This window comes from Trachypithecus francoisi, unplaced genomic scaffold (assembly GCF_009764315.1).
Source record: "Trachypithecus francoisi isolate TF-2019V2 unplaced genomic scaffold, Tfra_2.0 Lachesis_group16, whole genome shotgun sequence".
In the NCBI taxonomy this organism is placed as follows: Eukaryota; Metazoa; Chordata; class Mammalia; order Primates; family Cercopithecidae; genus Trachypithecus; species Trachypithecus francoisi.
The window spans coordinates 72,334,723-72,347,776 of NW_022681461.1; positions in this window are offsets into that span (position 1 = coordinate 72,334,723).

Genomic DNA, 13,054 nt, shown 5'->3' on the forward strand with positions numbered 1-13,054 from the left:
TGGGCTCCCTGGTCTGAGGCAACCACGGACTGCCACATCCGTTTACCTGCAAGTGTCTGCCCTGGGGCCCTTCACCTTGCTGGGCTGGCCGTGGTTGGGGGACAGGGGGCGCGGGCCGTCAGGGAGGGAGACCACATTACCTCCCTTGGTTGCCACGTGGGAACTGGAAGATGGCCTAAGGCCATGGTATCGAGGTTCACCAATATGGTAAACTCTTCCGGCCAGCAAAGGATTCTGGTCAAGGAGGTGGAGCCACCGGCCCAGCCTGGATTTTCTGCCCTGCAATCGTAGGCCAGGCATCCATTCCAAAAAATATTTCCTAGGCTCCCACTACATGCCCGGCCTGGGGCCCTGAGATCCAATAGTGAACAAGACGCCCTGGCAGAGCTCAGGTCTGGCTGGAGGGAGCGGGGGTGCAGCAGGAAGGAGAGGCCCCCGTGGCAGAGCAGCCCGGGGCAGACAGACAGGGCTCACATCCCAGCTCTGCTCAGTACCAGCTGCAGGTCTTGGGAGAAGTCGATCCACCTCTCCAGCCTCAGTTTTGTCTTCTACAAAAGAGGGTGACAAACCCAGCCTCACAGAGCTACTGCTGGAGGGAATGAGACAAGATGACATGAGGGTCCCGTTTGGCACCACTTGGAGTTCCTTCCAGGAATGAGGAGCGAAGAGCAGGCGCCTCCACCCGGTTCCAGCACAGGCCGCTTGCAGGGGCCTGAGCTGCAGATGAGAGAGGCAGCTCTTTGGGGACAGAGCTGTAGCCAGAGGCCAGCACCTGGGGCTCCAAGAACCACAAACCCACAGCACGAAATCCTCCTCTAGAGCCTGGAGCCTGGGTGCCCGGGTCCCCACACTGCTGGCTGCTGACAGCGCTGGGTGAATGTGGGCAGTCCCGTCCCCAGTCTGGAGTCCACCTTCCTCCTCTGGCCAGCAGAGCTCAGGCTGGACACCAACGAATCCTTCAGCAATGACATTCCAGAAAAACGGAAAGCCCTCATGATCCCTTCTTACAAGTGGGAAACTAGAGGCCTAAGAAGGACAGTCTATTCAAGGGCACACAAGTTCACACAGCAGAGTCAGAAGTAGAAAGCCAGATCCCCGACTCCAAATCCATAGCACCTGTCCACACTAGCACCTCTCCAAAGGCTTGTGTCACGGGATAAGCCAGAGTACCAGGAAACTCAGTTAGAAGGTGTGGCTCCTTCTCTAAGGAACTCCTCGACAAAGCTCTCAGCTCCAATGAGGTAATCAGCCTCCCCTCCTCCAAGATCTAGAGAAGTCACTCCTTTAATCAAGAACCTTCCACAGCTCTCCATCACCCAGTGAACATCTCACCCAGCATTCAGGGTCCCAACCTTCCTCTCCAGCGGCTCCCCTGGGTCCCCCACCTTTGCCTTCCATCCTGGTCGCCACACAGTAATGACTATCCCCATCTCCTGGTCTTTCGGATTCTGTTTCCCCATCCTAGAACTTCCTTTCTCCTTCCTTTAAGACCATCTGAATGTTACCTCCTCCAGGAAGCCTTCCTGCTCCCCAGGTTAAGCATAACCTCTCCCTCCCCAAGGCTACCAGAGGAGGCAGGCTCAGGCTGTATCTGGATACCTCATGTGCCCATCTGTCTCCATGAGATGGGGAAGTCCTTGGGCACAGAGTCTAAGAAACTCCCACTTCTTGTCATCTTCTCATCCTCTATGCCAAGAATTGAAAGAGGAAGGGTTAAGTGACTCCTGGACCCACAACAGGACAAATAAACAGGGACTGTTTGGTGCCCATTTGGGACACAATTCCAGGTCAGAGGTGGCTAGAGGCTGGGCCTGGCGCCCAAACCCAGGCGTTGATCCCGCCTCCAACGGCTGTTTCTGTTTTCCTTTTCCCTGGGCAGAGGCTGTGGGGGTGTTCTGGGCCACAGCTGGTTTCTATTGCATCAAGGCTCAAAAAAGCCCTGAGCATATTTTTAGAGAGAAGGGGAAAAAAAGAATCTTTTCTTCCCTGACCCAGGATGAGGGCTTGCTCCAAGTTTCCATCTGCTCTCTCTTCTGGGTGGAGCTGGCCAGGAAGTTTCTCTGCAGGAGAATCCTTCAGGACGGCAGTTTGTGAGCTCATAGTTAGGGCAGAGTGAGAGGCTGCCGGCACAATGCCGCCTCCCTCCCCGACACACACACACACACACACACACAAATGTGCACACGCACACAACCTCGGGCATGGGATGTGGAGAGGAGAGCCATATGCCTGAGTAAGAACAGTGGAGAAGCAAGAGGGACTTGGAGCCACCAGTGGCTCCAGCCCAATCTTCCACTGGAAGCAGGTAGCTGAATGGTGGCCTGAACCAGGGGTTGCCGCACTTGCACTCCAGAGCCCTGGGATGTGCCGCATTCCCACTGGGGTGCCTGGATCCCCAAGACCTGGGCTCATCTGGGCCTGGAACACAGAACGTGTTTGATGCATCTTTGAATGGCTGGTTTTCAATTGTCTGAAGATTCTGTTGGGAGGAATGAAAGACCAAATCATTTTAAGACTCTGAACTCTTAGAGCTTTGGTTGAAATGCATTTTCTCAATCAAAAAATACTAAATGCACTAGCGCTCTACTGATATGTGTGTGTGTGTGTGTTTGTTGTGTGTGGTGTGACGTGTGTAAATCTATGTGTGGTGTATGCGTATGTCCTCTATTTGTATAACACGTATGGTGTATTTGTTGTGTTATGTGGTTGTGTGTTCTTTTTCTATGTGTACTGTGTGTATTTGTAGTATAATTTGTGTGGGGTGTGTGTGTGGTGCATGTGTTTGACATGTTTCATATGAGATGGGGTGTGTATGTGTGTCATATGTGTTTGAAATGCGCTGTGTGTGTATTGTGTCTGTAAGATACATGCTGTGTGTTTGATGCATGCTGTGTGTGTGCTTGATGTGTGCTGTGCCTATGTGTGTTGTGTGTGTCAATGTATGTCGTGTGTGTTGTGTGTTGGATGTATGTTGTATGTATAAGTGTGTGTTGTGTCTGACGTGTGTCGTGTAGCATGTGTGCTGTGTGTCTGACATAGGCTATGTGTCTCTAATGTGTGTTGTGTGTCTGACACAGGCTGTGTGTCTCTAATGTGTGTTGCATGTCTGATGTGGGCATGTGTGGATGCTGTAATCAGAGGCCATTCTTGGTACCAGCCAGAGGCACATCTGGAACTGGGGGAGGGGGCTGTGCAGAGGAGAGTGTCCCTGTTTCCCCCAAGCATACTCTCCAAAGTGACACCTTTTAGAGATGTTCCAGGCCAATCTGTTGAGCAAAGCACCGTGGGGAGAGAAGGTAGTTGGAGGGAAAGAGCCCTTTTCTTTTCTTTTCTTCTTTTCCTTTCCTTTCCTCTCCTCTCCTCTCCTCTCTTTTCTTTTCATTTCTTTTTTTGAGACAGGGCTCTGTTGCCCAGGCTGGAGTGCAGTAGCATGATCTCCGTTCATTGCAACCTCTGCTTCCCAGGTTCAGGTGAGTATCCTGCCTCAGCATCCCAAGTAGCTGGGATTACAGGCGCCCGCCACCACGCTTGGCTACTACCAATTTTATGAACTTGCTCCCCACCAGCCCCTGCCCCTGATGTCAGACCAGTCTTTGCCACTGGTAGCACCCAGTTTTAAAATCCTCCAGCCCAAACAGCTGCAGGCCACAAAGCCAAAGCACAGAGAAGCACATGGCCCAGCATTACCGACAGGACAGGGATCAGAGCCCAGACCCTTCCTCCTCCTCATGGTCAACCTGGCCTTTAAGGCCCTGCAGTACCAATGAGACAGCCTGCAGAGAAGAGGTAAGGCTGTGACAACGAAAACCACAGCACACCCAGAGTCATCATTACAGCCCAGCAACTGCACCTAGAGCTGGCTCTCAGGTGCCTGAGCTCTCTGCAAATGCAGCCTTACTTCCCTCTTGCACTCACCCATCAAGGGAGTATCATTGCGCCCTTGCATCAGAGGAAACAGGCTCGGACGGGAGACAGAGGTGAAGGCAGGCCCCTGAGCCAGGAGGGTAACTTCCTGGCTTTGGGGATCAGGTAGGGAAGTCGGCGGCAGCTTCCAGGGTCCAGGGTTTTACTCCACCAAGGGGCAGTGCCTTTTCTGTCCTATCTGCAGAGACACAGGCCCTGCCCAGAGTCAGAGCCAGGAGGCAGGTGGGCACACCAGCGTCATGGGCCTTTGCTCTGCCCAACTCTCCACCTTTCCCAGGCAGCTTGGTCAGGCCAGGCACCCTCTTCCCCACAAAGCCTCTTCTGTCCCCAGGCAGGAAGGGCTGCTACAGGCTCACCCTCCAACTTCCTAGAAACCGAGGCAGCCCAGGTAGGGCGCAGGAGAGTTTCTTGGAAGATGGGCTTTAAAAAAAAAAGAAAAAAAAGCCCAGATTCAATGCTTCCCCAGTCCTTTGGCCTTGGGCAAATCCTTCTCCGTCCCTGAGCCTCAGTTTCCTCCTCTGTAAAATGGGGGTGCCACCCGTTCCCTCCTGGGATGGTTGGGAGGAACACGTGCGGGTGCATGAAGTCCTTGGCACAGGCCTGGCACAAGGGAGGCGTTCAATCCACGTGCGTCCTGTTCCCCTCTTCAGCTGCTCTGGTCAGCCACGAATTGGACTTGACTGGTCCAAAGGTTCCCCTCCTGACCCCAGCAGAAGCTGCAGGGGAGAAACAGTGATTCTTGGAAAGTCACCACAAAGTCCTTCCAGAAACTGGAGGGCCACTGGTCAACATGTCACCTGGCATCCACACCAACCACCAGGCCCTGAGTAGCCTTACCTGACCTCTCAGCTGACCACATCGAACGCCACAGTCCTGCTCACCACTCCGTGTCTACCCCGCCCTGGGCAGTGGGGACTCATCAAACACCATCAAGTCCTCCCTCTCTAAAGTCATCTCGCTCAGCTCTCCCCTGCTCAAAGCTGCCAGGCGATGTTTCGGACAAATGGATGATATCCATATACATTTACACACATGCCACACCACACCACACCTGCAGAGTACTGCTGCATTTAGCACGGAGTCCCTAGTCTGCAGCTGGGCATTCCAGGCCCCTCTTTGTCAGGCCAGCTTCCCTGTTGTCTTTCCTGCACCTCTTCAGCCTGCACCCCAAACCCAAGCCACAGCCAGCTCTCCACTCCCACATGGCCGCCTGCTTTGATCACCATGGAAAGAGCTTAGTTTGGGGTCTGGGCCACAGGAAGATGTGATCCGGAGTCTGCAGAACCTCCAGGCTTCAGCCTCGCGGGGTCTCGTGCTTGCAATGCCACTACCCTTCTCTAGCAATCTATGACACACGTCCAGACCCACCTTGGTCTTCACCTCCTCCAGGAAGCCTTCCTTGATGCCCACTCCTCCAGGCCAGTATAGGTACCTTATTCCCAGAGGGAGCTGCCTGGTGTCCCCAGATCCTCCTGTCACTGATGTCCCATCAGGATGAAATAGCACTGGTCCCCACCCACCATCCTGGTGTGTCCTCTCCCCAGTTCCTATAAATGTGGGTGTCCACCTGCCAGTCCTCCTTGCTCTCAGCACCTGCAGCTGTCCTCTGCCCAGCAACCTCCTGGGCTCCATTCTGGAGACACCCCAACCCTCCTCTTATCCCAAGGGCCTTGCAATGCTGAGTTAACTTGGATAAGAGCAATCCCAATGCTGGCCACCAAACAACTTGACATTCAGGGTTAGACATGATGCTTCTTAGGAATTTGTCAACCATCTTTCCCCACAGAGAATCTCTCACAAGCTGGGAGTCGGGACACCTAACCTCTCAGAGTGTTCTGGAAACTCCTTCTCCCTTCTTGGGTCCCCTCACCCTTCTCATTTCTTTTTTTTTTTTTTTTTTTGAGACGGAGTGTGGCTCTTTCGCCCAGGCTGGAGTGCAGTGGCCGGATCTCAGCTCACTGCAAGCTCCGCCTCCCGGGTTTACGCCATTCTCCTGCCTCAGCCTCCCGAGTAGCTGGGACTACAGGCGCCCGCCACCTCGCCCGGCTAGTTTTTTGTATTTTTTTTTTTAGTAGAGACGGGGTTTCACCGTGTTAGCCAGGATGGTCTCGATCTCCTGACCTCGTGATCCGCCCGTCTTGGCCTCCCAAAGTGCTGGGATTACAGGCTTGAGCCACCGCGCCCGGCCCACCCTTCTCATTTCTAATGCCAAAGCTATTCAGAACTTCTGCTCCTTGGAGGTCCCAGGAGGAGCCTCACCTGACAGGATTTACTCTCTGCCAATATGCAAAAGTGGCTACTGTCAGTCATTTTAAATCGACATTGCTATGGAATGAAAGGTGTCTCCCACATTTCCAATGTTGAAGTCCTGACCGCCAGTTCTGGAGACTGTCACTGTATTTACGGAGGTTATTAAGTTACAGTGAGGTCATTAGAGTGGGAATGGCTGTCTTCCTAAGCCAATGTGACAGATGTCCTTATGAGAAGAGGAGATGAGGACACAGAAGGGTGCACAGGGAAGACCCATGGAGACACAGGGAGAAGATGGCCAACGACAAGCCAAAGAGAGCAGCCTCAGAAGAAGCCAACCCTGCTGTACCTGGATCCTGGATTTCCAGCCTCCAGAACTGGGAGGAAATAGATTTCTGCTACTTAAGGCACCACCAGGCTTGGGACTGCATTCTGGCCGCCCTAGCAGACTCATGTAGATGTTTCTCATGCATCTGGCTCATTGTGCCGTCCTCACCTATTAATGAGCCTGGGCAGATCAGACCATTCATCCCACAGGACCTAGAAACCACTACGCCCAGAATGCGTTTCCTGGGTGAAGACCTTCTGTGGTGAACAGAACTGGCTTCACCGGCTTTTTAAATCGTCAGACACGGGAAGATGGCGGCCGGACAATGTTGCTCCCTCCCCATCTGCGAAGCACCATCCCATACGCCCTGAATGAAAGGCTCCCCAACATTTTACTAATGAGTAAACCAAGGCCAGGGAAGACAAGTGATTTGCCTGAGGTCATTCATGGAGTCAGAGTCGTTAGAGAGGAGAGACTGAAGCCCATAGGTCCCAGGGGGGCCTGAGAGGTAGCAGGCTGGTTTGGGTGGCTCTGCAGTGTCCACACTCTGGAAGGAGACAGAGAGGGCCTGGGTTTGAATCCTGACTCCTCCTCTTATTTGCTGTGTGTGAGCAGGTTCCTGGCCTCTTTGAACTGGGCCTCAGTTTCCACATGTGAACAATGAGGCTGATAAATATGAGAGGACATGCAGTGCTCAGCACCGTGTCTGGCCCACGGAACGGGCTCAAGAATTGTTGGAAAGGCTGCTGCCGCCGCTAACAAACACAGCATTCCCAAAATACTTGCCGACTCCGCACCTGGCCCCACAGGAAGTCTAACAAAGAGCTTGGGTAGAAGCTTTTCCTGCCAGTCGGCATGGGGGAGGTGGCCACGCAACCTCTGTCCACCTCTGAGCACTACCCCCACTCGCTCTATCATTTACCCTCCTCCTGGCCTTATAGGGCCCAGGGGCTCGATAAGGTTCAATGGCTCATTGTTCTCCATCCAGGCCCAAACCAGGCCAGGCCTGCCGGGAACCAGCAACTAAAAATAGCCCCACCGGGTGTTTGGGTCCAGTTGCTTCTCTCAGTCCGGGGGTCAAGAGGTGCCCGTGCTCTTCCTGGTCACTGCTTTGGGTGAAGGCCAGCTTGGCCGACTGCCAGATCACCCTGACTGGAGAGCCCAAACTCACACCCGCAAAATATTTAATGGAAAATTCAAGAGCTGCTATGATTCCCCAAGGGACAGAGCCTTGGTGCAGACTTTCAGAGGGAGTTCAGAGTTCAGAGGTGGGGCGGGGCTCAGCCTGCCAAGGACTGGGAGAAAGGGCCTGGAAGAACAGGCTGGAATTGGCAATGCAAAGAGAGACAGGGAAGGCATCCCAGGTGGCAGGGACCGCAGAAGCAAGGGATGAGGAGGAGGCTAGGGGTGACAATGAGAGGCTGCAGGAGGGCTATTTGGCAGAGCAGGAGGGGCATCTTCAAGGTGAGGCCCAGGCTCATTCTAGAAGGGCCCTGAATGCCTGGTGAGACTTAAAAAAAATAAAAGAAAAAAAGAATAAAATGGGAAGACTCACTCTACCTGATTTATTTATTTATTTATTTATTATTATTATTATTTTTTTTTTTTTTTGCGGAGGGGACACAGTCTCACTCTGTTGTCCAGGCTGCAGTACAGTGGCATGATCTCAGCTCACTGCAACCTCCGCCTCCCGGATTCGAATGATTCTCCTGCCTCAGCCTCCCGAGTAGCTGGGATTACAGGTGTCTGCCACCTTAGCTGGCTGATTTTTGTGTTTTTTAGTAGAGATGGGATCTCACCATGTTGGCCAGGCTGGTCTCGAACTCCTGACCTCAAGTGATCCGCCCACCTTGGCCTCCCGAAGTGCAGGGACTACAAGCGTGAGCCACCATGCCCGGCCCACTCTACCTGATTTTAAGACATCCTATAGTACAGTAACCAAGACTGTGTGGCACTGGCAGAGAGATGGAAACACAGATCATTGGAACAGAGAACCTAGAACAGAGAACCTAGACATACACCCACAGGGTGTGACCAACTGATTTTTGACAAAGGTGCAAAATTTCATACCCACTGGGATGGCTGTAATAAAAAAGACATCATAAGTCCTGGTGCGGTGGCTCACACCTGTAATCCCAGCACTTTGGGAGGCTGAGGTGGGCTGATTGCTTCATCTCAGGAGTTCGAGACCAGCCTGGTCAAGATGATGAAACCCTGTCTCTACAAAAAGTACAAAAATTAACTGGGCACAGTGGCAGGCACCTGTAATCCCAGTTACTCAGGAGGCTGAGGCAGGAGAATCAGTTGAGCTGGGGAGGCAGAGGCTGCAGTGAGCCAAAATCATACCATTTGCACTCCGGCGAGGGCAACAGGAGTAAAACTCTTGTCTTTAAAAAAAAAAAATCATAACAAGTGTTGGTGAAGATGTGTAGAAACTAGACTCCTGACACACTGCTGGTAGAGATGTAAATGGCAAAGTTTGGCATTTCCTCAAAAGGTTACACACAGAGCTTGTTTATGACTCAGCAGTTGTACATCTAGGTAAATACCCAAGAAAAGTGGAAATGTAAGTCCCCCAGAGAACTTTGTACATGCCCATTCATGGCAACATTATTCATAATCGACAAAAAGTAGAAACGACCCAAATGTCCATCAACTAATGAATGGATAAATCAAATGTGGTCTATTCTGTGGTATATAAAATGTGGTATACACAATGGAATATTATTAGGCAATAAAAAGAAACTAACTACTGATAACACGCCACAACACGGTGAACCTTGAAAACATTATGCAAAGCGAAAGAAGCCTTTGCGAAGGACCACGTATTGTGTGATTCCATTTACATAGAAGGTCTACAACAGGCAAATCTGTAGAGGCAGAAAGTAGATCCGTGGTAGTCCCAGGCTGGAAGAGTGAGGTACATGGGAGGGAGTGACTGCTAATGGGTATGGTGTTGTTTTAGGGGCTGATGAAAATGTTCTAAAATTGATTGTGATAATGATTGCACAACTCTGTGAATACACTAAAAACCACTGAATTGTAACCTTGAAAGAAGTAAATTGTCCCATATGTACTTATACCTCAATGAAGCTGTTTTTTAACAAAGCAATTCAGCAGAAGGATAGTCTTTTCAGCAAATGGTGCTGAAGCAACTGGCTATCCTTTTTTATTTTTTATTTTTTTGAGACGGAGTTTCCCTCTTGTTGCCCAGGTTGGAGTGCAATGGTGCGATCTCGGCTCACTGCAACCTCTGCTTACCGGGTTCAAGCTGTTCTCCTGCCTCAGCCTCCTGAGTAGCTGGGATTACAGGCAATCACCACCATGCCTGGCTAATTTTTGTATTTTTAGTAGAGAAGGAGTTTCACCATGTTGGCCAGGCTGGTCTTGAACTCCTGATGTCAGGTGATCCAGTTGCCTCAGCCTCCTAAAGTGCTGGGATTACAGACATGTGCCACTGCTCCCAGCCGCAATTGGCTATCCTTGTGCAAAAAAAAGAAGAAATTCAACCTAAACCTCACATCATACGAGAATTAGCTCAAACTAGATCAAAGATTTAAATGTAAAACAATACAACGTTCAGAAGAAAGCAAACGAAAAAATCTTCAGGATTTTCCTGTACAACCCAGTAATTGCACTCCTGGTTATTTATCCCAGAGACATGAAAAGTCACATCCCCACAAAACTCTCTCTACAATAGTTCATAGCAGCTTTATATGTAACAGCCTCACTACCTGTACAGCTCCTAGGGCTTATTGAAAAGCTCCTAGACAATGGCAAGAGCATGATCCATTTTTTAAAAAGGACAAATTGTACTTCACCAACAGTAAAAACTTTTGCTTTGCAAATGACAGTGTTACAAGGATGAAAAGACAGGCTACAGACTGAGAATATTATTTGCAAATCGTATATCTGACAAAGGATTCATACATAGACTGTATAAACTCTCAAAACTCAACAGTAAAAAAGCAAACAATCTGATTAGAAAATGGGCAAAAGACATGGAAAGACATTTCACCAATGAGGACATACAGATGGCAAATAGTACGTGAAAAGATGTTCAATATCACCAGCCATTAGGAAAATGCAAATTAAGACCTGGATGAAAATCACCACATATCTGTTAGAACAGCTAAAATAAAACATTGGGACAACATTAAATGCTGGCAAGAATGCAGAGACGTTGGATCTCTCGTGGTACAGCTACTCTGGAAGATAGTTAGTTGGCAGTTTCTTAAAAACTAAACCTATACTTACAGCACAACCCAGCAATTGCACTCCTGGTCATTTATCCCAGAGAAATGAGAAGTTACATCCACACAAAACTCTCTCCACAACAGTTCATAGCAGCTTTATATGTCATAGCCCCAAACTGGAAATGACCAAAGTGTTCCTCAAGAGGCAAATGGCTAAACAAACAGTTGTACATCCACACCACAGAATGTTACTCAGCAATAAATAGGATTGAACGCAACATAAATAGGATACCCACAACATCTTGGATGAAGCGCAAGGACATTATACTGAGTGAAAAAAGACAATCTTAAAGGGTCACATACTGTACAATTCCATTTATATCACATTCTTGAAATGACAAAATTATATAGATAGAGAACAGATTAGTGGTTGCAAGGGGTTAGGGATGGGGAATGTGTGTGCCTATAAAAGGGTATCAAGGGAGATCTTTGTGGTGATGGAATAGTTCCATATCTTGATTGCGGTGGTGTTTATACAAGTCTGCATGTGATAAAACGGCATAGAACTCTACATACGTATTGTCCCAATGTCAATTTCAATTTTTGATATGGTACCATAATTATGTAAGATGTGCTCATTGGGGCACACCAGGTGAAGGGTACATGAGACCTCTCTATACTATCTTTGCAATTTCCTGTGAATATATAATTATTTCAAAATTTAAAAGTTTAAAACACATACACACGCTTTCACTGCAGTGAGAACTTTCCCCAGGTAGACCCTGACCCTTCTGCCTGGGGGAAAAGAGTTACAGTGAGCAGATCTGAGCCCAGCCCACAGGGAGGGGCCATGTCCAGCCCAGCTCCTCCTAAGTCAGTTGACTCCAGAAGCATAAGAGAGAATAAGTGATGGTTATTTGAGGTCATTGTATTTTGGGATGGGTTTTATTGATTCATTGATTGATTGATGATGATTATTTTTTTCGAGATGAAGTCTCGCTCTGTCGCTCAGGCTGGAGTGCAGTGGCACAATCTTGGCTCACTGCAACCTCCACCTCCTGGGTTCAAGCGATTCTCCTGCATCAGCCTCCCAAGTAGCTGGGATTACAGGCATGTGCCACCACACCTGGCTGATTTTTGTATTTTCAGTAGAAACAGGGTTTCACCATGTTGGCCAGGCTGGTGTTTAACTCCTGACCGCAAGTGATCCGCCCCCCTCAGCCTCCCAAAGTGTTGGGATTACAGGCGTGAGCCACAGCGCCCGGCCCGGGGTGGTTTGTTTTGCAGCACTGTTGTATCGATAGCTAGCTGACACATACCCACTTGCCCCACCTCCTCTCCATAGCCCTACGAGGATGGACATCTGTCATTGATGACAGTGGCGGAGACAGCTTGTTGTCCCCAACATCTGCTCTGCCTTTGTATTACCCGAGGGCAACAGAACCTCTAATTTTTATCTGGTCACATGGCTATCTAGATTAACACTACATTTCCCAGCTTTCCTTCTTCTCATTTATTTACTTATTCATTTTCAGAGACAGGGTCTCACTAGGTCACCCAGGCTTGAGTGCAGTGGCACCATCATAGCTCATTGCAGTCTTGAACTCCTAGGCTCAAGGGTTTCTCCCGTTTCAACCTCCTGAGTTCACTACCATGCCTGGCTGATTTTTTATTGTTTGTAAAGACAGGGTCTCATTGTGTTATCCATAGTGAGGCTCATAGTGAGGCTGGTCTCAAACTCTTGGCCTCAGGTGATCCTCCACCTCGGCCTCCCAAAGTGTTGGGATTACAGGTGTGAGCCACCGCTCCCAGCCTCCTTCTAAACAGGTGTGGCCATGTGCTCAGTTCTGGCCAATGGGGTGTAAGGGAAAGTGTCATGTGACAGTTTCTGAGCACCTTCTCAGATACAACTGAAATTTACCTTTTACCCCCTCTTTTTTGGCCTCCAGCCTTGCCTGATGGCTGGAGCTCAAGTAGCCATCTTGGACAGGAAGCAGAAGCTACATTTTGAGGATGGTAAAGTAACAGAAGAGTCAAAATCAGGGTTCCTGATGATCACAAAAAGGCCACGCCAGCACTAGGCTGCTTATACCCAAGTTTCCTTTATGGGAGAGATAGAAACTTCTGCCTTGTGTTTTTGTCACTCACAACAGAACTCAGTCTTTACTCATGCAGTGGCTTCTTATCCAGACTTTTTGTTCATGGGCTTGTCCTGTGCAACCCACCATGCTAAGCAATATATGGCCTTTTATCCAATAAATAATTTATTAAGCACCTCCCATGCACGAGGCACTGTGATTGATAAGGCTGGGGATACAGCGAGAAGTAAGACTGACAGTGTTCCTGCCCTGAGGGG